At 41.0% G+C, this 24,420-nt stretch overlaps 1 protein-coding gene across 16 annotated transcripts in view; it reads right to left on the bottom strand.

Annotated features, from left to right (window-relative positions):
- Positions 1–24,420, bottom strand: part of ptprsa (protein tyrosine phosphatase receptor type Sa) — a 230,880-nt gene that overhangs the window by 147,819 nt on the left and 58,641 nt on the right. Inside the window, exon 1 of one of the 16 annotated variants that reach the window (XM_026143592.1) lies at positions 18,109–18,932. The exons of the other annotated variants lie outside the window; for them this stretch is intronic. The gene's annotated coding sequence lies outside the window, so the exon portion shown is untranslated. Of the gene's footprint in view, positions 1–18,108; positions 18,933–24,420 lie in introns of those variants that run through there. 16 annotated transcript variants of the gene reach the window in all.

Raw genomic sequence — 24,420 nt, 5'->3', positions numbered from 1 at the left:
GGCGGCAGGCCACAGAAATTTCACAACTGGGAGGAGGGGGGTTATGGGGGCTGAGCCAAATTAAAACATTATGACTCCAGGGTATAATAACCCCAAACAAACATGTTTGTTTTCTATCCTATCTTTACATTTTTGGCATTTTGTCAGGAATGCAAGATAGCACTAAGGGCGAAGGCATCTTTATATTATAGTTTGTTTGTTTTTGTTTTTTTTACCCTTTAAGCTGTTATTGGCCTGAAAATATACATTTAGGTCTCTGTAGCAATAGGTCCTTTGATCCACATGGCCTTTTTCACTAGGAAACTTGTGAGTACTGTGTTGGTGGTTGTTTCCCAGTTGTCACATGATTTTTTTTCCAAAGTTAATGTACCAGTATGCACGCCAAGTCTAACTGCATAGACATGTCAGTCTTGATGTTAAGTGGATTATGTCTCAGAAAAAGCCCTTTCTGGTCAGGTTTCTGGCACAAACCCAATACTCATGACAAACTGTTCTACCACCCCTGCAGCTCACATGCTTCTGAGCAAGAGAATCAACTCCATCTGTATACCTGTATAACACTGGTAAACAGACAGGTTCTTATATAGCACTTTTTTACTCTGAGCGCTTTTATACAACTTGCGTCATTCACCCATTCATACCTGCACTTTTTTCATGCAGACTGGAGCAGATGGGGGTCGAACCACCAACTTTCTGATTAGTAGGTGACCTGCTTTACTTTCCACAGCCAACCACTGGTGCGCTGTAAGCTGTTAATTTACAGTTTTTGTCTTTTTCGACACAGTATTTTTGTTTACCATATTCTCATGTAGCTTTTCTGTCCCATGAGAAAAAGTTTGGAACTGTGTAAACGTGAAAGCAGCCTGTTTGAAAACAGTTTGCATCCTTCCTGAAAATCCTCCCAGAAAAACAAGAAAATAAAGAAATGTAGCCCAAACCCTTTCACCGTGTTGGAATAGTCCACTGGGGCTAAGTATAGCAAAAGCTGTCAGACTAAATGTAGCTCCGAAACAACTGTGGGACTGGATCGTGCACAGGTTCAGTCACCCTCAGCTTTGAACAAAGGTGAGTTCCTACACGACATAACTTTGACTGCAATTATTCACATCTAAATATCATGTGATAGCATTTATAGTGTCAATCGGTGGAGTACTTCAGGTAATCATGGATGCACGAAGGTGTTTAGTGGCAAAGGAGATAGTTCTCCTTAAATGCAGTGCTGCAGGGAACCACAACACACCTGAGGTGTAACAACTCGAAAGGAGTAAGGAAATGAATATAGCAAGGTTTCTGTCAGAAGATGCTACCATGCTGCAAAAAAACCATTTCAGTCCCAAGCACAACTTAAATTGTCAACAGCTGTTCCATCTACTTCCTAAAAATGCCATGGCAATGTCTTGATGCTAATCCAATCAACAGTCTTCTCCAAGGGGCTGACTTGTTTGACAGTGTAAAGTCCCCGTTTGTCAAAACTGCGGTGTGCTGTGAAATTTGAGTCGGCGTGTGAAGGACAAGATGATAGCATCAGGTGACAACAACTGCCAGTGTACCATAATAGAGGGCCAATGCTGAAGGAAAGGTGAGCACTGAGGATCTGCAAACTAAATTTCGTAGCATGCTTAACTGAGCTGGTAACCATCACAGTCACTAGTTTGAGAGGGGAGAGAGGGCGGAAGGGAAGCTTGGTGGCGGTACTTTATGCTGACTGAATGCTGGGTTGATATTTGCTGGGAGGAATGCTGCAACCAAAGTTAACATCAAGAGGTGTCATCTGATTTCTTGTGGAGTGCCAGGTGATAAGTCGGATGCTGCTAGATGAAAGCAGAGGGGAACATAATTCACCTTGTGTCAACAGCACTACAACAAGCATGACATCAGCCCAGAAAGTGATGGGTGGGGGTGGGGGGGGGGGGGGGGGGGTAGCTGTGTCCTGACAAGCCAAATGGTACTGCACCATGGTGCCATGTTTACTCATGAGAAGAGTTCAAATAGAATTAAACAGGACCGTAATAGTCAGTAGGAAACCTTTGAATTCAGTGCAAGCGAGAAATCAAATCTTGCCTCAAGTGCATATAGCACTCCAAATCACCTGCTGCCTTTATCAGCTGATACTATTTCGATCTGCAGCTTTTAGCCCATTTTCCTCCACCGCAGAGGTCATCCAAAGACACCAACTCCAGTTGAGGCAGAGTAAGCGAGGAAGGAGGTGCCGAGTTAGAAATGGATGACCTGAAATAAGGGGGAAAGTTTTGTAACCGAATGCATCAAAGCTGAAGATTACAGCTAAAACACATTTCCCTTCTTCTTTTTTCTTCTTAATAATGGGGGAGGGGAAAGAAGTAAGAAAGTAGGGATAAAGAAAGGAGAGCATTTCTGTTATAGAGTAGTCAGCCATGTCCTTCCAGTGCCTTCTGTTCCATACCCTACAATGCACTGACATGCTAAACTGTAAGCGTACTGACACTTGCTTGTTGGTTTCTCCTTTTCCCTTTCTGGATTTTTAAAATTTCCGTTCACAATCTGTCTTCCTCACTTCCTGCCCTCTTGTTTTCATGCAATCCTTTCTTCCCTCTCCAGTATTCTCCTTGATAGGGCTGGAAGCTTTGGTCTCAAAGAAATCACTGTATCTACCTTCCTCCTCCTTCAAATCTACCTCCTACTCTTTGCCTCCGTCTCTCTTCTTCCTTCCTAATAAAATAAGATCCTGCTTATAAAACACACATACACACACCTCAACATTCTTCTTTCTTCCGCCCTCTTTTCTCAGCGCCCAGTGCTGTGTGCCTATGCTACCCGGGGCCAACAGGTCAAGTGCATGCAATCGCCTCAGCTAACGACCTGCACCGACTCAGATCAAGTGAGACCATGGACTCTGGGTAAAAATAGCTTGCACATTTGGCTGCTATTCAAAGCTCAAGTGCAAATTGGCTTCATGGAGGAGGGAGTTCTTTGGAATGCTTCGGATGCTGGTGGGCAAGGATTTGAACTCTTGCAAACATCTTAAGCACATCAAATCGAATTTGCAGCATAAAAACATAGCAAAAGAATATTTTAAATTGCAACATGTCTTGTGTGACTTTTAGACGGCAAGGTGTCCTCCTGTTTGTTCTTCAAGACTCGATTACACTGTTGTTGGGCCAGGAGATAAATTGAAGTCATAAGGGCAGGAGCCAAAGTCACATGATGATGAGGACGAAGGGATGACTGACCACCACCGAGTAACCCTGTTTGCACTCACTTAGGGGTGAAAATGGAGCGAGGTGATAAGCTCTGAGGGAATCATATGATAGGCCAAGCAGGAGGCAGACACATTCCTTAACCCAAAACTGGTTACAGTTAAATGCTACAATATTCTCCACATACCTACTGAGGTTTGCAGATGTGAAATGCGAGCACAACCTTCATGTGCACAGATGGTTGTTGTTGTTAAATTATGTTAGGATCACACACTAATACAGACACACAGGTACGGTTGAGCAGTAACAATATGTGTGAGCGCTCACGTACATAACTCTATTTTGGATAGGACAGCCTTATCTGTTTGCATGCGAGCGCTGGCTTCAGCTATTAAAAGTGAAAGCCATCAAGTAGAGGTTTCAATTACAAACCTGGTATAAAAAAAATTAAAGGTGCTTGAACGGGCTAATAGCCACTGAATCCTCTCCGCACAAAAGCGATATGCACACAAGCAAAAGCTCATTTGCAGTGGTATGCCAGCCATTTCACTCCATGGGTACCTTTTATCTCATTGACATCAAAGTCATTAGTACACTGGAATTGTGTTACAGTTGTTGCATATTTCATTTGAAAGACTCTGAGAATTTTAATTTCTGCTTTTTTCAGCACAGCTGCCGACTTCAACAAGTGAAAAGGCTTACTCACCAATCCCTCTTTTTAACCGTAAAACCACAGGGGTCAGACCTATCTAGCCATGACTCCACACATAGTTGGCACTCTCTGGATTCCATCTCATTAACAAAAGTCAGACCACCACTTCAGGCAACTGCAGGCCTCTATGGATATGCGCAACACACAGACGTGCACGTCTACATAGGGCCCTACAAGCTGCCCAAAAACACACTCACACACATACATGCAGAGTCATCTTAGGTTACTGATACCTTCTGACAAAGTCTCCCCAGACCCATTTTATGTGCCGTAAATTTGACACAAAGCAGAGGAGGGGGTAAAAACCAGAACATTTTGTGTGAAATACCCACTTTGAAGTGTAGGACACGCTTGAAATGAAGAAAAATAACCGGCCCAGGTTCCTCAAGGTTCCTCTTGGCTCCTTTCTCTAAACTTACTATGTTCAACTCCAGCCTGCCTGATAGGCGTAAGCTTGGCTGTCAGCATGCAAGGGGCAATTTAACAAAAATATCACACTTTCACTGCTTACTGCATAGAGGGGAAAAAAATCACTTTCCCACCTTTCTCGAAAGTTTGCATGTCTTTACTTTGTACACAATTAATTTACATATTAGCCCCAAGGCCATGCAAATGTATTTATTTTGTTAGTGCTATGAAGATGTGACTCTTGATTTTGTCGGTTTTTTTAAAGTTACAAAGAGTGGGAAGGAAGAACTATGTTTTAAGAGGAGGAAACATCTGGTAGGACTAGAGAAGGCAGCCATCGGCCACCACCAGTATGCTCTTGTTTACAACAAAACCAGCATCAGCTAACCATTCACATCTCTCTGCTTAGCATTGGGTTCAGTGTGGGTCAAATACTGCCCTGCTTTGATTACTCAGCACTGGGAAGCAATCAATGACACCTAAAATTATTTATTTGCCTTGCTGGGAAATAAGCAGGAGAACAAAAAAGAGCAAAGAGAGAGACAGAGAAAGAGATATTATGCACACTTGTGTGATTAAGAGGAGAAGCGTGCATATGGACCGATGATAAAGTAAAGCTTAAAATTGTAATTATTCAATGCAATCTCATGTAATTTAGAGTGATTCTGAGGTTTATAACCAAGGTTTTCAAATCCATCAACACTGAGATACAGGGTGTCTATATCTCATGGGTCCAATGCAAAATGAGCATAGAGTAAATTGAGTAGCTCTGCATCACACATGTATCTGCTGGCTCAAAGCGCTAAATGTTTTTCACCCAAGCCTTATATTGAATGAAAATACCAGTATCCCACAGGGATAAAACAGAGACCGATTCAGACTGCACACAGATATGACAGAACATTTCAAGTCTCAGTTCTTCAGTTTCTCTTTTGATGGGGACCTATTCTGCTTTTTTGATTTTTTCTGCTGTGTGAAAGTAATTGTTATGTGCTTTCAAGAGCTCTGTTTCAAACACGCTGCCGTCAGCGCAGCACGGTTTTCCAGTGGTTGTGTCTTCAAGGCACCTCCACAGTTTATTCCAAGGAAACAGCCCGTCTTTAAAAGTACTTTAAAGGTATAATAATACTTGAGTATAATAACAATAATAATACTCATTTATAATAAATGACAATAATGCATACTAAGACTGTCATGTTCCACAGTGTGCCAGTCTAATATTTATCAGTCAGAGATATCCTGCTGTAATTTTAGCTTCTCTGTACATTTGTGCTGTCCACTTTTGCATTGTATACAGTTGCATTTAATCTTCATTGCTTACTTAGAAGGTTAACCTTTCTTAAAAGGTTTAAACTTTGTTTTCTGGGGAAAACATAGCAAGAGGAAAGGCGGTGCTAAGAAACACTGGGCTCTGCAGATATTCAGAAAAGAAAAAATGCGCCCTTTTGGGAGAAAGGCTTAAAAGAAGCTAAAACAATTTCATACAGGATAAAGTGAGGGAGCCAGTTTAAGATAAACGAGGATTGAACTGTGAATACTAAAGAAATGCAGAAAAATCAAAATTCAGCTAAAATGACCATAATAGGGAACCCTTAAATATTACGATCCCACCATCCATCACGTTCAAAGCTGCTTTCCTTCTTTCCCTGATCGTCTGCCTGCACTGAGCAGAGACTGCCATTCATAACATAATGCTACTCATAAGCAATGCTCCCAAAGGCACCAGCCAAACAAGTTCCCTCTGTGATTTACAATAGAGGGGCCCACTTCATTATTAACTGGCTAGCCTCACGGCCTGCGGGCAAGACCATTACCTCTACATGGGGGTAGATGCCACAGGCAGCAGTTGGTCTCTTCGTGTGGTAAAACAACACGTTGTAAAAATGATAGATAAGGTATGTAAGTGCAGACTCCAGGCAAACTCAGAGTCCTTTGAGTACTAAAACCTTTGTTAAATGTCGGCTCCATGGATAACCAAGACTTCTAACATTGTTCAGATGAAAAACTGATGATTAAATGTGGGGTTTGGTGTAAACTGCTCATATATTATGGTCCAAAAGTATCAGAAAGTACTACAGTGAAATTTAAGTCAATGCGTCATTTAAATGCGGATGTTCAGCTTTAACTCAAGTGGGTAGCAAACTCATTGCACCAGCAGTTTAGGAATGTATTAATACACGGTTCCGCATTTTTAAAGACTAAATATGAGGACTGTTTTTATACTTGGATGAAAATCATTTGCATTTGCATGACATCACCAAATGCTTTATTTCCTCCCTTGAAATGCTCTACCAGGCCGGTCCTGCAGCCACATTCAGTTCCTGATATTTGTGGGTCTCTCTGCCTTCACTTTGTCTTTACTAACTTCAGTAACTTGTCTTCAGTAAAAGTATGCTCTGTTGGGTTGGAGTAGTCAGGTAACTGATTTGGCAACTGAAGAATATACTATTTTTGATAAAGGTTTGAGAAACTCTTGGGTTGCTTTGCAGAATGCTTTGGGTCATTATCCATTTGCATTGTGAAGCAGTTTTGCGGCATTTGTCAGAATCTGAGCACAGAGTATAGTCTTGTACACAACAGAATTCATCCTGCTACTTCTATCAGCAGCCACAGCATCAATAAACACTAGTGACCCGGTTCCAGTGGCAGCCAAAAATGCTCATAACAGGCCATATCATTGCCTCCATCCTGTTTGACAGATGATGTGGTATGCTTTGGACCATAAGGTGTTTCCTTCTAAATACCTTTCTTTTTCCATCATTCTGATACAAATGAATCTTGATTACATCTCAGTTAGACAGGTGCATTTGCTTTCTTACAAAAAATAAACCAAGAACTTCCTGATCTTGAGTTGTTTGTAACCCATTTTAAACCTGTCTATATTTACATTCATAACACTGCCTTTTGATTGTAGATGTATAAAAAGGATCATATTTGCTGAAAACTTAATGGAATACTGTACCCCTTTGAATTAAAGCTGAAATCAGATCATTTACATCTTGATTTTGAATCCACTATGGTGGTTTACAGGACAGTGACACAAAAACTGTGTCACTGTCCAAATACTCATGGACCTGTCACTGAATGCAATTTAAACTTAACACTCTCTGGGCTACTACAAAGGGAAAGCTATCCCTTAATCAACATTTGCAGCTACTACTATATTATACTACAAAATAGGCCCACTGTACCACATACTGTTACACAGCAATGTGTCAAAACAAACACGCACAATGCTGCACAAACGAGGTAAATAAAACTGAGCTAGATAGGTGTTGGCTGAGGGAGGTAATGTAGTCTGCCCAGTTAGGCACATCTCCTTTGGCACCAAATCCTCTCTGGGTCCTGGCACGGGCCTATCCCACGGCAGTTGGCAAGTGGGGTGGCGGCCATCTTAGTGATTGCAGAATTGGGTGCACCCCTGTGTGCTAAAAGACAGTTTGGCTGTAGTTTAAAAAGCTCCTAAACCCCAATCTGCTTCTTCCTATTTTTGCCCTTATGGTATATCCCTGGAGGGCACTCGTTCAAATTCATTAGTGCTCCTTTATTTCCATGAAAATGGGAGACCCACTGCTCTCCATCTACCTCCTGTTTCTAAACTGCTGTCTCCATTTCCCTTCAGCCCGCAGTCTCGCTGCCTGTCTCTCTTTCACTCTCACACACACCAAACTCACTGTCATTTGCTTTTATTGTTTCAGTCTCTCCCTGGTTTTCCACTACACTAACCCAAGGGCGACTATGATGGGACTGCGAACAGCAACCCCTATTTCCATGCCAAACCCACTTCTGTCTTCCCTTTCATGCTTTCAGGCCTATCCTGCACCCTGTTGAGACTACAGATTAGGGTATAATGACAAATGTCACAGGGGCTGCCCTAAGGGGTGGGGACAGGGACTGGATTTATCACCAAATAACTCCCATCTATCCCTTTGGCTGAAAGACAGAATGAGAGGAGTGGACAAGAAGCATCATTGCTGCAGATGAGGGACATCACTCAGATACAACATGAAATATGGTTTTGTAAATCTCACTTCAGATTTTCCTGAAAAAACGTGATCATTTCACTGATGTATGGTGAGATTTCAGTTGGATGACAATGGTCCTGATATCGTCATGTAGGAATATATGATGTCTCCCTGTCTCTGAAGTGTATTTCTCTTCCAGTTCCCACTTGGTGGCATCAGGCTGCAAGCTGAATCTTTGCAGTGCTGGCTCTGCTTCCCCCTCACTATCTTCTCACATCGACGACAAATAGACTCTGATAACAGCTTTATTTGTTTCCCCCTAAAAAGAAAATCCATAAACATTCCTCCTACTCTGATTCCGTCTTTCACCAGATAACCTAACAGGTGTTTAAATTTTACACCTTAAACTGGATAGATTTAAACAGCCTTCTTAGACTACACATGCAACGACATTGAGAGACACTCAAGAGGAAAAATACTTCAGTCTATTCCAGAGTAACTGAAGTGCTTTATTTGAATTTCTGTCTCAAAATCAACTTTATGATCACTGATTTTAGACCACAGGTGTCAGATGTGTTTATACCAACCAGGAAATCCCAGAGAAACACCTTCACCTCAATTAAATTCTGCTCCCGAAAACATGCCTAAGATGCCAAATTAGCTGTCTCATTTATATAGCTATATAGCCTAAGCAAATGACAGAGCAAGGTCTGCAATAAACACTACTTAAATTGCAATCATTAAAGCTTTTTTTTTCCGTTTAATTTAGCGATAGAAAATAAGTTTTCATATAATAAGTAACTAGCTACTCTGTATTGCTCTGTATTGTCAAAACTACAACGAAGAAAAGCACAAAAATTATAAGACAGTTTGGTGTCTTAGACAATCTTCCCTGTGGTACAAAAATCAGAAGTAAAAAAAATAAATCTGTTATTCTGCCCTGGATTTGATCCACAAACAAAAGGGCGACAGCAGCAAGGGGGTAACCCCCCTCCCCACCACCACCCTGGTGCTAATCTCCCCAGCCATGACTGGTATCTCTGATTGGGCTGCTGTCATTCTTCCTCCAATCTCAATCACTTTTTAATCAGGATTATCTTCTCCGACACCGAGACTCGAGAGTTAATTAGGAGGCCAGCCACTGCAGGTGTTACAGCCCAATTGGGATTGCTTGGTTTATTCTTCATTCTTTTCCAGCCCTAATTTATTTTGATCTCTGAATCTATAAAACCTGCATCAACCAAAGAAAGCAGCCTGTGATAAAAACCAGGCAACAACTTCTATTAATCTGCCAATGCTTGGACCTTAGACCATAAAAACACAAAGAAACCTACCTGTATGTAGATTAAAGGAACAGTTGAAAACTGAGTCTTTGCCTGTGTGTTCGTGTGTGTGTACACATGTGTATCTGTGAGACAGCTGCACAAGAGCATTTCCTTATAAACACAACCACGCTGTGTAAAGCATTTTTTTTTTATTCATCTTTGAAGCAGAAAACAAATGTCAGAGAAACAACAAAATCTTCAACTTTTCAAAAAAGAAAAGAAAACACCAGGTTGCCCACTCTGTTTCCTGTCAGCTGGAATACAGTGGAGAGTGTCTGTCTCCATTTACATACAAATGTCACCTTCTATCTTCCCAGGGGCTGGGGAAGGTTTTACTCTCTCCACCGTGATGCGCTTGACAAACTTTTCTTCCCCGTCTGGGAGACAAGCTTGTGTTACACTGTGAGAAAGTGAGAGGAAACTCAATGCATTTTGCTTCTGGTGCCTTCGCTGTCTTCTTTCTCTTTGACATGCCACTGGTACGCTGTAATTTGTGTATCAAGACTGGAGCACATAGGCTTTGTTTCCATTTCACTGAAATATGAGGCAGTGTGCCGTTTGAAAAGGCGCCCGGGCTGCAGAAGTTGTAATTATTGAGGAAGCCTGATGATCGGGCTTTTGGATGGAAGGGGTTTGTTGTGGTAGGGGGATTATTAATACAAAACAAATGATTCCAGTGAGCCAGACTGCAAACAGAGTGCGTAAAATGAGAATATCTAATAACGGCCTCCTTGTACTAAGGGAAGCGATAGCATCATCTGCATCTATAGCAATCATCACCACTGAAGAATGCCCAAACTGCCAGCGCTGCTTGTATTCCCAGTGATGCACATGCAGCCATTTTCTGTGGTTAAGTGGCCCACATAGTGAATCTGCACCATTTCTCATAAACCAGGACGTGTATCCCCTGATGCATAGGGATGAACAATCAGCCTGACAGGCAGGTAGTTACTCCTTCTTAACCCCAGCTCACACTGCATGATGCAACGGAACAGCAGCCCCCTCCCTTTTTCTGCTTTTCCTGCTTCCCTCTCTTCAAGCATGCTCCCTCTATTCATTTTCTCATTCTCTCCCTATCTCTCTCCCTAGCCTCCTAATTTTTGCACACTGCCTCTCTTCATTATTCCCTTTCCTCTCTTTAACACCCCCCCAACTGCAATTCACTAGCTTCCTCTCTTTCTCCCTCTCAATCTCTCTTTTTCCCAGAGGCCCATGTTTCGTTGCTTGCATTACACACAATTACTTCCATCCATCAATTATCTGCCTACTCCTCTTTAGCTACCCCACTCCCCTTTCTCTACTCTATGACAACCCCCACTACCCTGATTACACGTGTTTCTCTGCAACCTCCATCCCTCACCCGCCACCCCTTAGCTAAGAGTACCTCCTTGCGCTCTCCTCCTCCCTCCCTTTCCGCTCCTTTTCTCTTTTCCCCTTGTAACAGATGTCCCCTAAAGTTTGGGTGAGGTTGTGCATGTGGTGGAGAGGGCAGGAACAAAAGGATGGGGTGGTGGTGGTGGTAGTGGTGGGGACACAGATGGGGTGTGGTGGTGATGGGGGGTGAGTCATCTGAATGGTGCCAAGCCATCTTGCCTTGAGCTTTCTGTGTCTGCACAATAAGCAGCAGCGGATTAACAGCTTTTTAGCACACACATGCACACACAAACCCACTCACATCTCATTACAACACCACACTGGAGCAACAACCTGGGATAAGCCCATGTTTGGCATGAATTAGTTAAAGCTGTGACCCTTAGAATAAAAAAAAAAAGGTTCAACAATGCTCTGCTAATGTATGAATACACTAACACGGTTTCAATTAGCAATAAATGCAACAATAACTGCATACTGTTTGGATTTTGTGTGTGCATTGTGCAGCCTTTTCAACATCAAATCCAGGTTGTTTTCAGAAGAAAGATGCTGCAGCATTATTCTCAAGCTAAAGCTTGATCCAAATGCAAAAAAGTTCGATTTTGGCACATTTATATAAAAGCTGGTCTCATCATGCTGGTTGCTTACTCTATCAATTGTATATGTAATTGGAGGAGTTTGTAAGAAATGGAGGGACGATGCAGAACATTAACATATCAATCAGTCTTTGTCAGTGAAGCACAAGTTAGACTGTCCATTCAGCAAAGCACCAGTAGCGAAATTAAATGTGGTTATGAATGCTGAGTGCAACAAGACATTAAGTATGTTAAGTTAAAACATTCTTAAATGGACAGACAAGATGGTAGACACATTCCTGGTGAAGTGTTAGAAAAGTTTTTACCTTACAAAGCACAAACTGACTCAAACTACATTGTTTCTTAAAACTAGTTCTCAGATGTTTTGTGCAGACAGTCAAATGTGCCCCATCGAATGGCCTACAAGAGCAGGGTTTAAATGAGCTAACTGCAACCTGTTTGAATCCGTCAGGTTTAACCTCCCCAAACACACACAAACATAAACAGACTACCACCCCTGTGTAAAACCTCACAGGGGTCAAACTGCCAGGGCACAGGACAGCCTTTCCTGCCAGACTTATTTTGCAAAGACGAGAAGGAGGCAGACACCCCAAGGGGAACCTCAGTACATCAATCTGGGAGAAGCCAGCTGGTAATCACACTTAACATAGGAACAGCCCAACAGCAAGCATCAGGAGACCCCCATAGGGGATGCAGGCAGAGAGACAGGACCAGACACACCCATTTGTAGGCTGTCACAGACTGTTAATTACTTCTCACCATGAGGCAGGAGTTCACATTAACTCTATAACTATAAAAGGGGATGGGTTCAGGGCCATAGGGAAATGAGAGTAAACTGGTGTTTGTGTAAAAACTCTGTCTAGTACAGTTTTCTCTCTCAGGCGCTTTGCTTGTTCAAGGGTGTTACATCTTACACGAGACTGAACTGTATGAGAAAGTAGCAGGCATCAACAGAAGGTCTGCTCCTGCTTGTAGTCAAAAGCAGATTACTGTCACTTCATCAGAAGGAGCTGAAGCGAATCATTTTTCTAAAACCTGGTGGAACCAAACGGGATGGGCAGGAAGCTGGGGAGGTTGCAGTGTGCTTATGTATTCTCAAAAGCTTTAGCAGATAGTCTGGCAGAGATTAGTACGTTCATGACGGTCTACCTTCACCTCTGCATACAACACAATAATATGACTGCACATTCTCCAACTAAGGCATATCTCTAGGAAATATAATATTCAGGTATAAATGTGCCAATGATATGATAAATTTAAAAAAAGCAATGCAATCAGGAAAAAAGTAAAGGCGTGACATACAGATTCAAATATGCACGAGTGACACATAGAGAAAAAGAAGAGTTTTGAATCTTATCTTAATCCCTGGTATTTTACACCTGGACAGTTTGGAGTTGTGTCAAAAGCCAGAAAACTAAATAGGAAAATGGGGAATGATTTCTGAGGGAAAGAAACAAATTAAGTGAAGAAGACAGAGGCATGAAGAAAACCAAGGATGAGAAAACACCAGAGGAGCCCAAGAGACAACCAAGATGCAAAGGGGACTTAAAGTCAGCCAGAAACAGATCAATGCTGCTGAGTTCACACACGTTATCACAGCCTTGTCTTATCTGGCCCCATGCCTCTCAACCCGTGTCATCTCTGTTCAAATCCATTGATGGCTTTCTTTGGAGTGGTAACCTTTAGACTTCAGTTGGTGGGTAAACTGTGACTTTTGGGGGTTCCCCGCCAGTTCAGAACAAAATTCTAAAGGGAATTGAGCTACAAACTTTAGACCTAAGGCATCCAAACAATGGTGTCTGAGCGAATAGTCAAACATTCTCTGCAAGTCACAAGTCTCGCGTGTCTCCACCTGTGGACAAGTCGAAAACAGGAGGATCCAGTGAATTGAAGAGATCTTCTAGAAAACTTCCAACCTGCAGTTTGCACTTATCTTTTTATCTTGTTTTTTTTCTCTCTCTCTCTCTCTCTCTCTCTCAGGAAAGCAGAAGGTGTTTCTTGGTAACTGGGCCTGCACAAACAGAGGTCTGATCTGACTTGTTTCAAAACTCAAAAACAGGTACATGGTATGTAATGCAGTGCACCACACATTGCAGAAAAAGCGATATGCTGTGGGGTTTTTGCAAACATTCATCATGCAACAAAACAACAAAGAGTGCCAAAAACATAAAGAGCTGTTTGCCTTTACACAGCCACCATGTATTATCTTGCCCTACAGTCTGCTTTGTCTTACAGTTGTATACGAACATAGACTTATAGGCATATATCGCTGTTTCAGGCTAAGAGGGTTCAGTAATAACTTTTTATTATTGGTGAAACCATACAACTAATAGGTTACAGTTCAATGCCCAAATGTGACCCCTTTACTTTGAAATACAGAAGCCCAACACTTTACCTGCAAAACAAGTACTTTAATGCATTAAAATTTCCTTAAACTGTACATCTCCTTAATATATGACCCATCAAAAACTTGGCAAAAAACCCCAATGACACCTCTTTTTTTTCTAAAAACAAATAGAATTTTAGTTTTGCGACAAGTTATGTAATCTTCCCACTGCTTGCACGGTGACGCTCACATTATGAAGCGGTTAGATGCTACTTTTATCGAGTGCGTTTCCAGCCTGGTTAAGTAGGAAGAAATGTGAAGGACAAAGGATGGATAATACACAAATCAAAGAGGAGAGGAGGGGACACTTTAGAAGACACACTGCCTCCTGTTTTCACAGTCGAGCTAATTGCACCTCGTGTCGCTAGAAGAGCACTGATTTAGCACTCGGAGCAAATTAAAATGAATAAACACAATTAGCTGTGAGTGCAACAGCGCCTCTGCATAACGTGCCGCATTTCTCTCTTTCTCTCTACCGCAACAGTCACTTTAGAGCAGCTGTTATTAACTGTGTTGTTGCGTCAAGTGCAATGTGAATAATTTCAAAGCACTCGATGCCACCAAAACTCTGCTAATTTGGATTTGAATAAAATAAACAGGGCACAGGCTAGTAAGAAAGTGGTCCTAAAAGCCTAAAAAAATAGACAAATTAAGTGTGTGATATCGTTGTGTCCTCTTGAGTAAAATAAATGTGTTGATTGATGCTTTGGTTTTGTCATAACTGCTAAATATTTTACAACCTTGCAAATGAAGTAAAGTAAATAAAGTCCAACCAACCAACTTTAATTCAAGGTGATTAAATGTGAGGAATTAGAGCCATTTTTTGCACACTGTCTGTGTTTTAATAGGTTCTTGAACATGTGTGGACAGTTTCCTTGTTTCATCATGACAAATGGTGTGGGATAGTTCTAACTGTGTTTAGAAGCTGTTCAATTAAACTAAATACAGTGGTAATGCACAAAGTCCAAAGAGGTGTTGACAAAAGTAAGTCTATCAAAGTGAGAGCCTAACAAAGCTCTCTCTCTGATAAGTCTGCTTTATTTTACAGCCTAAAACAGAGACAAATGAATAACAAGCAAAGTATTTTTTTCAGGTTCTGCTGTTTGATTTTTATTTAAAAAATAAAAATAAAGCCTTAGCAAGACCATAAGATGAAAGAAGCCTCTTACGGAGGTAGGCATATCAAAAGGTATATCATAAGGTCAAAGTTCTTAGAGAACCTAAAATAAACTTATCTGAATGTTAAGAAGAGAAGGGAAGGAAGGATTCATAATCTAAACATGTCCAACATCATTTGTCAAACATGGTGGAGGGAGTATTAAGGCATGAGCTTGTGTGGCTGCCAGTGGAACTGGGTCACAGTTTTTATTACCTCTACCATAGGGGTTATGTTTTTGTACCAGCTTGTCTATTTGTCTGTGAGAAGGATTATGCAAATGCTGCTAGGCCGATTTTCATTAAACTGACTAGAGAGGTGGCACATGGGCAAAGAAACAGCCTAATGCATTTTGGTGTATATCCTGGAAATTTAGTCACATCAGCACCAGCTTGAGAGGTTGTGTAGCAGACAGCTGCATAACAGACGATCTTTAGGGGGCGTCCCAGTAGCTAACAAATGTTACCATGCCTCCTTAGTCAACCAATGGACGACTTACATTGGTTTCTCAGTAGAAATACTTCATTAATGAGCCCCACTTATGGTAGTGTGCGAGTAACATCGGTTGCTTCAGAATGTAAGCGTGTTGCAGGGTTGTAATGAGCATAATTGTGGGCTGATGTATAATGCTACTCAATGTGTCCGCGCAATATTTTTAAATAAATGATGATGTTTAATTTGAGTACTGGCCTTGGCTGAGGTTAGTGATCTCTGGCCTCCAGATGATGTACCTGCTTTTCATATACTTTCATATACCCCGATGCATCGGGGGTGACAAACTTCAAGCACTCATCGACTGCACCCCAGGATCAAAAATAAACATTGTATTTGCAAGTAACAGATAGACTCTTTTTTTTAAAAGAAGAAAAAAAAACCTTGAAAAGATGTTGATGGTTGTGAGTTTCAATTTCAGCACCACATTTGGAAAGTCAAACAATAAAAGTGTCTTAAGGCATCAAGAGTGTTGCTTGTGCTATGGAAATTGATTACCACAGTGTTTAAGCCGGTCGTGTGTCAAAAATGTAAAAAATATTAAAGAAAGACGATTAAAAAGTTCAATTACCTCAAGTAAAATACACGGCTGAATAACTCATCACATGTAACGCCTGTAGCTATCTTGGATCTCTCTCTCTCTTCTCCACTTTGATGCTTTCAAAAATGGAGAGAATACACCCTACTGTTGAGGTAGGGGAAATAAAGAAAAACAGCTCAGAAAGTAATAAATTGCAAAGGAAATGAATTTCAAAACCCTGAGGAGGACACTTCTGCAAGACCTCCATACTTGGGGGAGGGGAAAAAAAGCATCATATCCGGGGCACAATTCAATTAGCTTTTCTTCCAAGTGTAGGGAAAGGAGCTCCGGGGAGAAATCAAAAGTTTGGTCCAATAAAAGAAGTTTTTCAAGGATGTAATGTTCTCGTGGCCCCTTCCTTCCCCCGCTATGCGTTGCCACTTCTTAGGAGAGTGCCACTCAAGCAGGCACTGACTTGTGATTTCTATATACAAAAAATAAATAAATCGGCTAAATTAAATAAAACAGCACATTGCAGATGCTGCTGTGACAGACACACTGGTCACGCTTAGTGGGATATGCCTGCCAGCTTAATCCTTGGCATTTTCATTGCCTGTTGTCTTTCTTGCCCAGTTATTTGACAGTGATCAGCGGTGATAAATTGTTCAATTAAAGCCACATTAAGAATCCAGAACACACTTGACATGCAGCGTCTTGGTTTACGTGTTGTCCAATTACTCTAAAGGACAAGACTCCTTCTTGCTACTGACAATAGACATGTGACTCTCATCATAAGACAAATGGGTTTATTTATTTGAGTTAGCAGGCTGATTGAATGCTGGAATGCAGGACTGATGAGTTTGATTTACAAAAAAGGGGGGTTTTATCATGTGTTTTCTTTCTTTCTTTCTTTTTTTTTTTTGCTTGACTAAACAGAGCTTATTAATTATGCATCAGATTGGAAAATTGTCTTAAGTGACGCGAGAAGTGAAATGGGATAAAACATTCTGTAAGTAGCAATAACAGGTCCACATGACTGAATTCGTTCCCTCAGAGCAAAGGCGCATCTCACCTCTGAACTTTGAAAACTTCCCACATAGTTCACTGCCTCAATAACCACTAACATCAAGAATCAAAACCTCTCTATTTGAGCTCATATTTTCCACACAATCCATTTGAAAAAGCAGCAGAGGTACTAATCTTTTGTTTTTTTGCTTTTAGAGTGGGAGCACTGGGGGTGAGGAGGGTGACATTGTTCTCTGCTGAAGGTCGTTGCCTTGGAAAAGGTTTAGCCTCAAATGTTATAAAAATTAAGATGACCTGGGAATCATCTTGAACAAATAATATTAATGGTGATGATTAGGAGGATGATAAGAGGAACAAGAACAACATCAAAGGTCTTGCCTGGAAATGTATCCAAACCATGATTCCACTATCCATACGTTTTCACACTGCCATAGTGTTGGAGGGGTATTAAAAGGCACCTGGTACTTTTTAATGTAAATCCTACAGTAACCATTTAACACACTCTAACCTTTCAATAGGAAAGTTACTTAAACATTTAAGTACTATCAAAATACTTATATATTCCGTTACTTTGACTATACTGCCAAGCATTACACTTACTGATTAACGGTTACCCTCTACAGGCGAGCGAGTAACAGAAGCATTTTTATCTTCAGATGCTACAGAAGCAGAGCCCCATCGTTAGAAAGCTCACTAAAAAACAAACATGTTAAAGTTTTGTTTTTCAGTCTGAACGTTAAAACAAAATTATTCACGGAAGATTTATTTATAAAAGCATGTTGAAAGAGAAAAAACGGACTAAAATTAGCATCTCTTCTTGGTTACTCCAGCGAGCTGAGATACAAAATCACAGCAAAGCTGAAAATATATAAACATACAGATATAGACGGAGCCCACTCTTAGGTCTCGCACCTTTCACCTGAACTGATTTCAAGCATTAAGAAGAATTAAGAAGGAGAAAAAAGTTGCACTCACTTCAGCGGCGTGAGAAAAGTACTTTTGAGACTATCCCCCCCACCCCTGGGGACAGGTTTTAAATCCGTATGCTTGGGGTAAGCGGTCAGTTCCCTCAGAGCAAATAAAAACAGTTACGTTGAATCTCCTGCGGCAGAAAAAAAACACTATATTCCACTTTCTCCAGCGGCAGTCACTTGTTAGCGAAGAGAGCATGTATGAAATACTCCTTTTATTCTCCGTACATTTGTATTCCTTCCCCCCAAGATCAGACGCTCCAAACCAGAATCTCCTCAGTGAAAGAAAAATAAAATGCCCTATAATAATCCGTGCGCGACACCGCCGCGCGCGGATCTCCAAACGTGTATCTCTTTATTGGTGTGTGTCTCGTTATCTCCGAGTTGCAGGTTTGGATTCTTTTCTTCCTAAAGCCACTCCGTACGGGCTGGGGGTGGGGAGACAGGAGTCAAACAGCCCCCCACATTCTCCCTCCCCCTATGAAGCGGAGGGGGAAAAAACGTAGGGAGTCCTGTGCTGCGTTCAATGCCGCCTCATAAACTTCGTCTCTTGACTTCTCCTACATCGTAAATCGCACCATGTGGTGCGTTCATGCACGTTAGTAGGAAATCATAACACAAAGTGGCCTGTAACGAAACGAGTTACTGCTGCTGATCTTTGGGTTTACAAATCTGGGCTGCAGTGGCAGGACTAAGAAGAGGCAAACACATGCATTTACATGGAACGCTTTTAACAACATGAAGAGCATAGGTTATTGTAAAACCGTTCTTAGTCTAACTGTAGATCAAATTAACCTTTTCTCCATATGTGTGGATGTTCAGTGTAGATCAGCCCACATAACCTCACACACACACACACACACACACACACACACACACACACACACACACACCGTAGAAACAAGGTGTCACCCAATCACATTGGCTTTTAGTTGAAAAGGCAATCCTGATTGGCTTGTAGGATTTGAATTTGAACAGTGCCAGCTGGTGTCCACTATATCCAGCAGGGAGCCTAGACACACACTGGAGGCACATCAATCAGCTGACTCCATACTCACCTACCTTTGCAAACTGAAAATTGTTGCTCCGTCCTTGGCTAAAACCAGTTACATTTTGCTTTGTTTCAGACTGTCATATGTTACGCTGTGGGTTTAAAAAAATGCTTTATCCCAGCAAAGTGCAGCTAATTATGGCAAAGCACCTTCCTGGAGCTTTAAGGACTAAAGGAAAGGCTGGAAATTTGAAGAACATGAGACTGAATTTAAAAGGTTTTTTTTGGGAAGTGTTACAATATGTGAAGCGCGTTGCATCAAATAAGAGTCCTCTTCTTCCCAAATAAAAAGAGAGGAATAATATTTTTTTTCGTGGGTGAACTTTTCAAGGTATGCAGGCAGTAATAAATGGGAACAAGCCCTTTTGAGAAGACACATCTTTTCTGTGTACTGGCAGCAAGCCACCCTGAGCCACAAGCAATCCTCCACTGCCCCCTTTCTGTTCTTTGTTTAAAACCCAGTGTGACATGTAGCACACCATAAAGAGGTGTAAAAGTCTGTGTGTGTGTTTGTGTAAGGATGGGGTCTAATCAATTTACTGTTGAGTATAAAACATGTGTTTATGTTACGAAGATTTCTCCCTCAGCCTCTTATTCACACCAGAGCCCTTTATTTAATCAAGGCGGTAAATCTTAACAGCGACCCAGAGCTCTCACCACCATTCCCCTGGTGGCGTGAGCCTTAACATGGTAAATTTCACTCGGGTAGGGAAATGCGCTCAGTGGCCGAGGCTAGTGCTTTGGAAGGATAAAAAGAGCACTTACTGCCTGACATGTGCAATCCATAACAGAATAATGAGACTCCTCCACTCCCGGAGTCCTCTTCCCCAGCTATCCCACTCCCGCTTTTTCTGTTTTCCTTGTGAGTGTTCATAAATGCCATGTAAATTCAAAGAGCGGAAGATGTGGCAAGTGCTCGGGGGAGAGCGTTTAATCGTTTGCGTCTTGTTTCCGAATCACATAGCAGCATGTACTGTTTGAAGATCCTCGAAACAAGCGGTGAACCTTGTTGAAACTGCTGCCCTCCTTCTGTCAGCTGCTGTGCTTCCAAGTGAAGGAAGGTGATCCTCATCACAATTGCTGCTTAGCAATGTTGTCAAACAGATAATGCTTGCATGCAAAAAAAAAAGGCAGAAGAATGGTTATTCCTGAATTTATATTCATAATAAAGATTGTGTGTCTTTATTGTGAACTGGTTGGTACATTAACCTCCTAAGATCCGAACTCTTCCACGGCATGCATTTTTAATTTCTCTTTGATATTTGGGCATATTGGGGCCCGATGAATGTAAAAACAAAGAATTACCAGATTTTTTGCCAGGTCCTAGGAGGTTAATAAGGTTAAGGTTTGGCTAAGATGGCATTTGTTGTGCAGAAACATGAACTTTCACTTCTTAGATGTGAAGCTGGATTGGAGCTTGAAGGTAGACCCTTCTTAACCAAAAAAGCACAATGAGGCTAAATGGTTCCTGGAGTGTTTTTGAACATCCTAAACAATTTCCCCTCATCTAAGGATGACAGTCTTCTTCTAGACGTTCTGAATTACGCATACCTACAGTATGTACACTATGACTATGCTTAAAAGCTGCCAAACCAAACCAACTAATTTAAATGTGCTCTACCAACACTGCCAAGAGGAGTGGTCAAATATGCAAGGATGCCAAGAGTTTGTTGGTGTGATACCAATAGGGCCTAATCAAGGTGTGCCTTGCTAAGAGGCATTTAACCAAATACTGGGGGGGAATCCTAATTAATTTTAAACATGTGCATCCAATTTGTGTTTTTAAGGTCATTAAATCATGTACAATCTTTTAATTATTGGAAAAAGAAGTCCAAAGAAATCATTAAAAGTCCGAAGTTCCTATGGCATTTATATCCATGATGAGTGTATGTAACCTTCTGACCACAGCTATATTTATATGCCTACTTTGTCTCCCTGTCTTATTCATGTGTTTACCCAAAGTTTTGCCAGGGGGCCAGGTAGGGCATTAACAGGGAAAGAGAGGCACAAAGAAATACTTTTCTTTCTTATTCTCATTTAAAATGTCTAGCTTTTAATAAATAATTATCTGAATCTTACAACCAAAGTTTTTATATGATGTAAAATGTATAGAAACCACACATATACCAACAAGACTGTGTACATCACTGTCACAACAGTGTTTGTTATCATTGTTGTGAGGAGACCATAAATAGCATTTGCATTTTCTGTTGTACAGTTCATTTGCTGTTTTGTTTCAAAATAGCTGATAACTATTCGCTGACAGCTGCTGACAGCTGCTGACAGCTGCGAACAAATATAATTCTGTAAAGTTGTTTTATATAGTGTGTAACTGTTCATATAGAGCATTATTAAATTTATTGCTAATGCAATCATATGGCACATTGACTTCTGAGGAAATTTTAGACGGCGTTCATCATCAAAAAGGTTGCCGACCCCTGGAGTAGGCACTATGTGCCCAGAATAAACAGAGTCAACTAAAGAACAGGGCTTTTCAGCCTTGGGTTTTGACGTTAGAATCTCATTGCAAGTTGGTTAGTCCATTTCCGAAGTTTAACTAGTCAGACGTACCAAAAATGGGTACAATAAATATTAAAAGTGATGATTTTATTTTTTAAAAGTGATGAATCTATTTAAGTATTTGAAATATTTAATTTTTTTGTATTATGGCTTATCTGGCATATTATTTTTAATATATTTAAAATATCATGGACAGAGGATCATGGAGCAGGAACCAACATAGCTCCAATTACAGGGGACCTATTGAACATTCAAGTGTGAATGGAGTATATCAGAGTACATAAAAACTACGTCACTTATACTAGGTGTAATCAAAATCGTCTTTGAATGTCGCCCTTGATCTTCTCTTTTGTATCAAAATGGCAGCACTTCAATCTGAACATAATTTCGAGGGAGAAGTACGAGTCTTGGGAATCAATCTGGCAATTAAGGTATGTTGGGTGATTCTGTGGCCAAACCTCAGGTTCTTTGTGCCAAATATTCTTCTCAAAATGCCAAAGGACATTACAATGTAGCTTTAAACTGGGGGAGGCACATTTGTGTTTGTACTCAAGAACTGCAGTACGATTTTCATCCTTGGACACTGTGGACTAAAGTGCACTAAAAACTGCACATTGGTCTCTGGATCGCAGCTGTTCACCCAGCTCCCATTAACAGTGATGCTAAATAAAGTTGATTCTCTTTTTAGTTCCATGTTGAAATTGAAAGTGTGTATATACACATTTAATCAGAAGGTCCAGGGAGTATAAACACAGAAGCTATAATGGGACACTTTGAGAGGAAGAGTGGTAAAATTAACTTTAAATTAGATATGGCTTTTTTTCTGGGGTCTTGAAATGTTTTTTTGAAGTTTTAAAAGAATTTACCATTGTATGACAATTCATAGAAGTGATCATCACATACATACTTGCCTTTTTTTATTAGCTTGTTTTTAAACAAAATGTTGATTCTCAAATATGTTGTGCCAATTTCAGTCTGGTGTATTAAACAGGGGACACTTGACCGCAAATTCCAAGGCTTCTTTTGCCAGTCCATCCCCTGGTTGCTTTCTTCCTTATTGTCTCCCTGCTCCCTTTCGTTCATCTGTGTCACCCTTAAGGGTTGAGACACAATCACCTCTGATAGCAGCGGGCCATCGCTCACTCTGTCCCTGAAGGCGACAGCCCACTTACTGCCAGCCTTTTGCTCAAATGGAAGACATTTCATCACCCTACTGAAAACACAATTAAAAACACGTGCACGTCCGGTCGGCCCTCGAGAGCCACCCTTTGTCATAAGTTTAGTTACACTGAGTCTGCCTCACCCTCTCAGATATTTACTTTCCCTGTGACTGAGTGTTTATCAGCTAGGTTGACAAGTGTGCTTTTTTTAGTGCACTTGAGGCGCTGGAAGAACAAGAGGAAGTGAACCAGTGCTCAGTGTTTAACGCTCTTCTTTCTGAGAGACATTTGTCGCCTTGTAGCTTCAACAGTTAGCTGATAAGTGACTCTCTAGGCTAGAATATTTTTCTTCTTCGCTGGAAGCCAAAATGGAGGACAGTGTGCAGGGTTTTTGGTGAAGGGTGATTTCCTCAACGCACACACATACTGTACACACAAACACACACAGAGCAAGCGGGAACAGAGGCAGACTGACGGCTATTAGAGAGCAACGATGCTTGCTCTTATCTCCCTCCACGATAGAGATCTACAAAGAGCTTGAGAGAGATTATGAATTCATTACCTTGATACACAAGTGAGCACTGCAATAGACAGGAGTTTGAGAATGGAGATAGGAGCTTGGTGGGTGCAGGGAGAAGAGAAGGAATGGGAGTGCAATGAATTACATGCTGCTAGCGGAAAATAAATCTGTCTGCTTTCTTTGCATTTTTAGGACAATTTTTTGCCTTGTTGCATTTGTTGATTCTCTAAAATGTGTTCCTCCCATGTGTGATCAGGCTTTATTACAGGTCTAGCTATATTTCTTTCCATTTGTGCATTTTACCCAGCTAACAACATTTTACCCCCAGATTTTATCCATCCATTTTTTTCTGCACAGAACTCAAGAAAAACAACTACATAAGTATCTGGATGAGATTCCCCAGAGCTCAGTATTGACATTAGGCTCCTTTCTGAAATTGATTGGTTTTGTTGTCATATGTGATGTTGAGTGTTTTCAGTTGCACTTCTGATGATTGCAGTTCACGGCTCAGATGTAGTTTTTGCACAGTCAGCTTGCATCGTGTCAAGTCTCTTGTGTTAAGTATCTAACTTTATAGTCTTGGGAGAAAGGACATCTCAAAAAACAACTTAAACAATAGTCTTTTTTGCTAACGTAACACATTTCAGTCAGTGTAACTATACAGAAATGTTTTCTGTGACCAGCCACACTGACCTATTCTTGCCTCTTTCCTTCCTTCAACTCTTGTGAAATTCTTTCAGATGGCTCACTTTCAATATGGCTTCCTCACTGTGTGTTTTCCCTCAAGCTCTGTTGAATTCGGCTGACGTTTGGATGCAGGTAACAAAGTCCAGTTAAATAAACCAAAGAAATTCAGAGAGAGTGAAATAAACAGGTACAAAGACATAAAAAGAGAAGTAAGTACGTAAGTTTTTTTTCCTCTTTGTCTTATGAATCTGGTAAAATTGACAAATGCTTTACGCGATGCCTGCTCGAACTGTAAATTTCAAGTTCCCTGCTAGACTGAGCAGACAGTTAACTGTGAATTTAGTTGAGCTGTGAATTAAGGTTGTGGCCAGACTAAAT

This window comes from Astatotilapia calliptera, chromosome 15 (assembly GCF_900246225.1).
Source record: "Astatotilapia calliptera chromosome 15, fAstCal1.2, whole genome shotgun sequence".
Classification (NCBI taxonomy): Eukaryota; Metazoa; Chordata; class Actinopteri; order Cichliformes; family Cichlidae; genus Astatotilapia; species Astatotilapia calliptera.
This window is presented reverse-complemented; position numbering and strand designations above follow the sequence as displayed.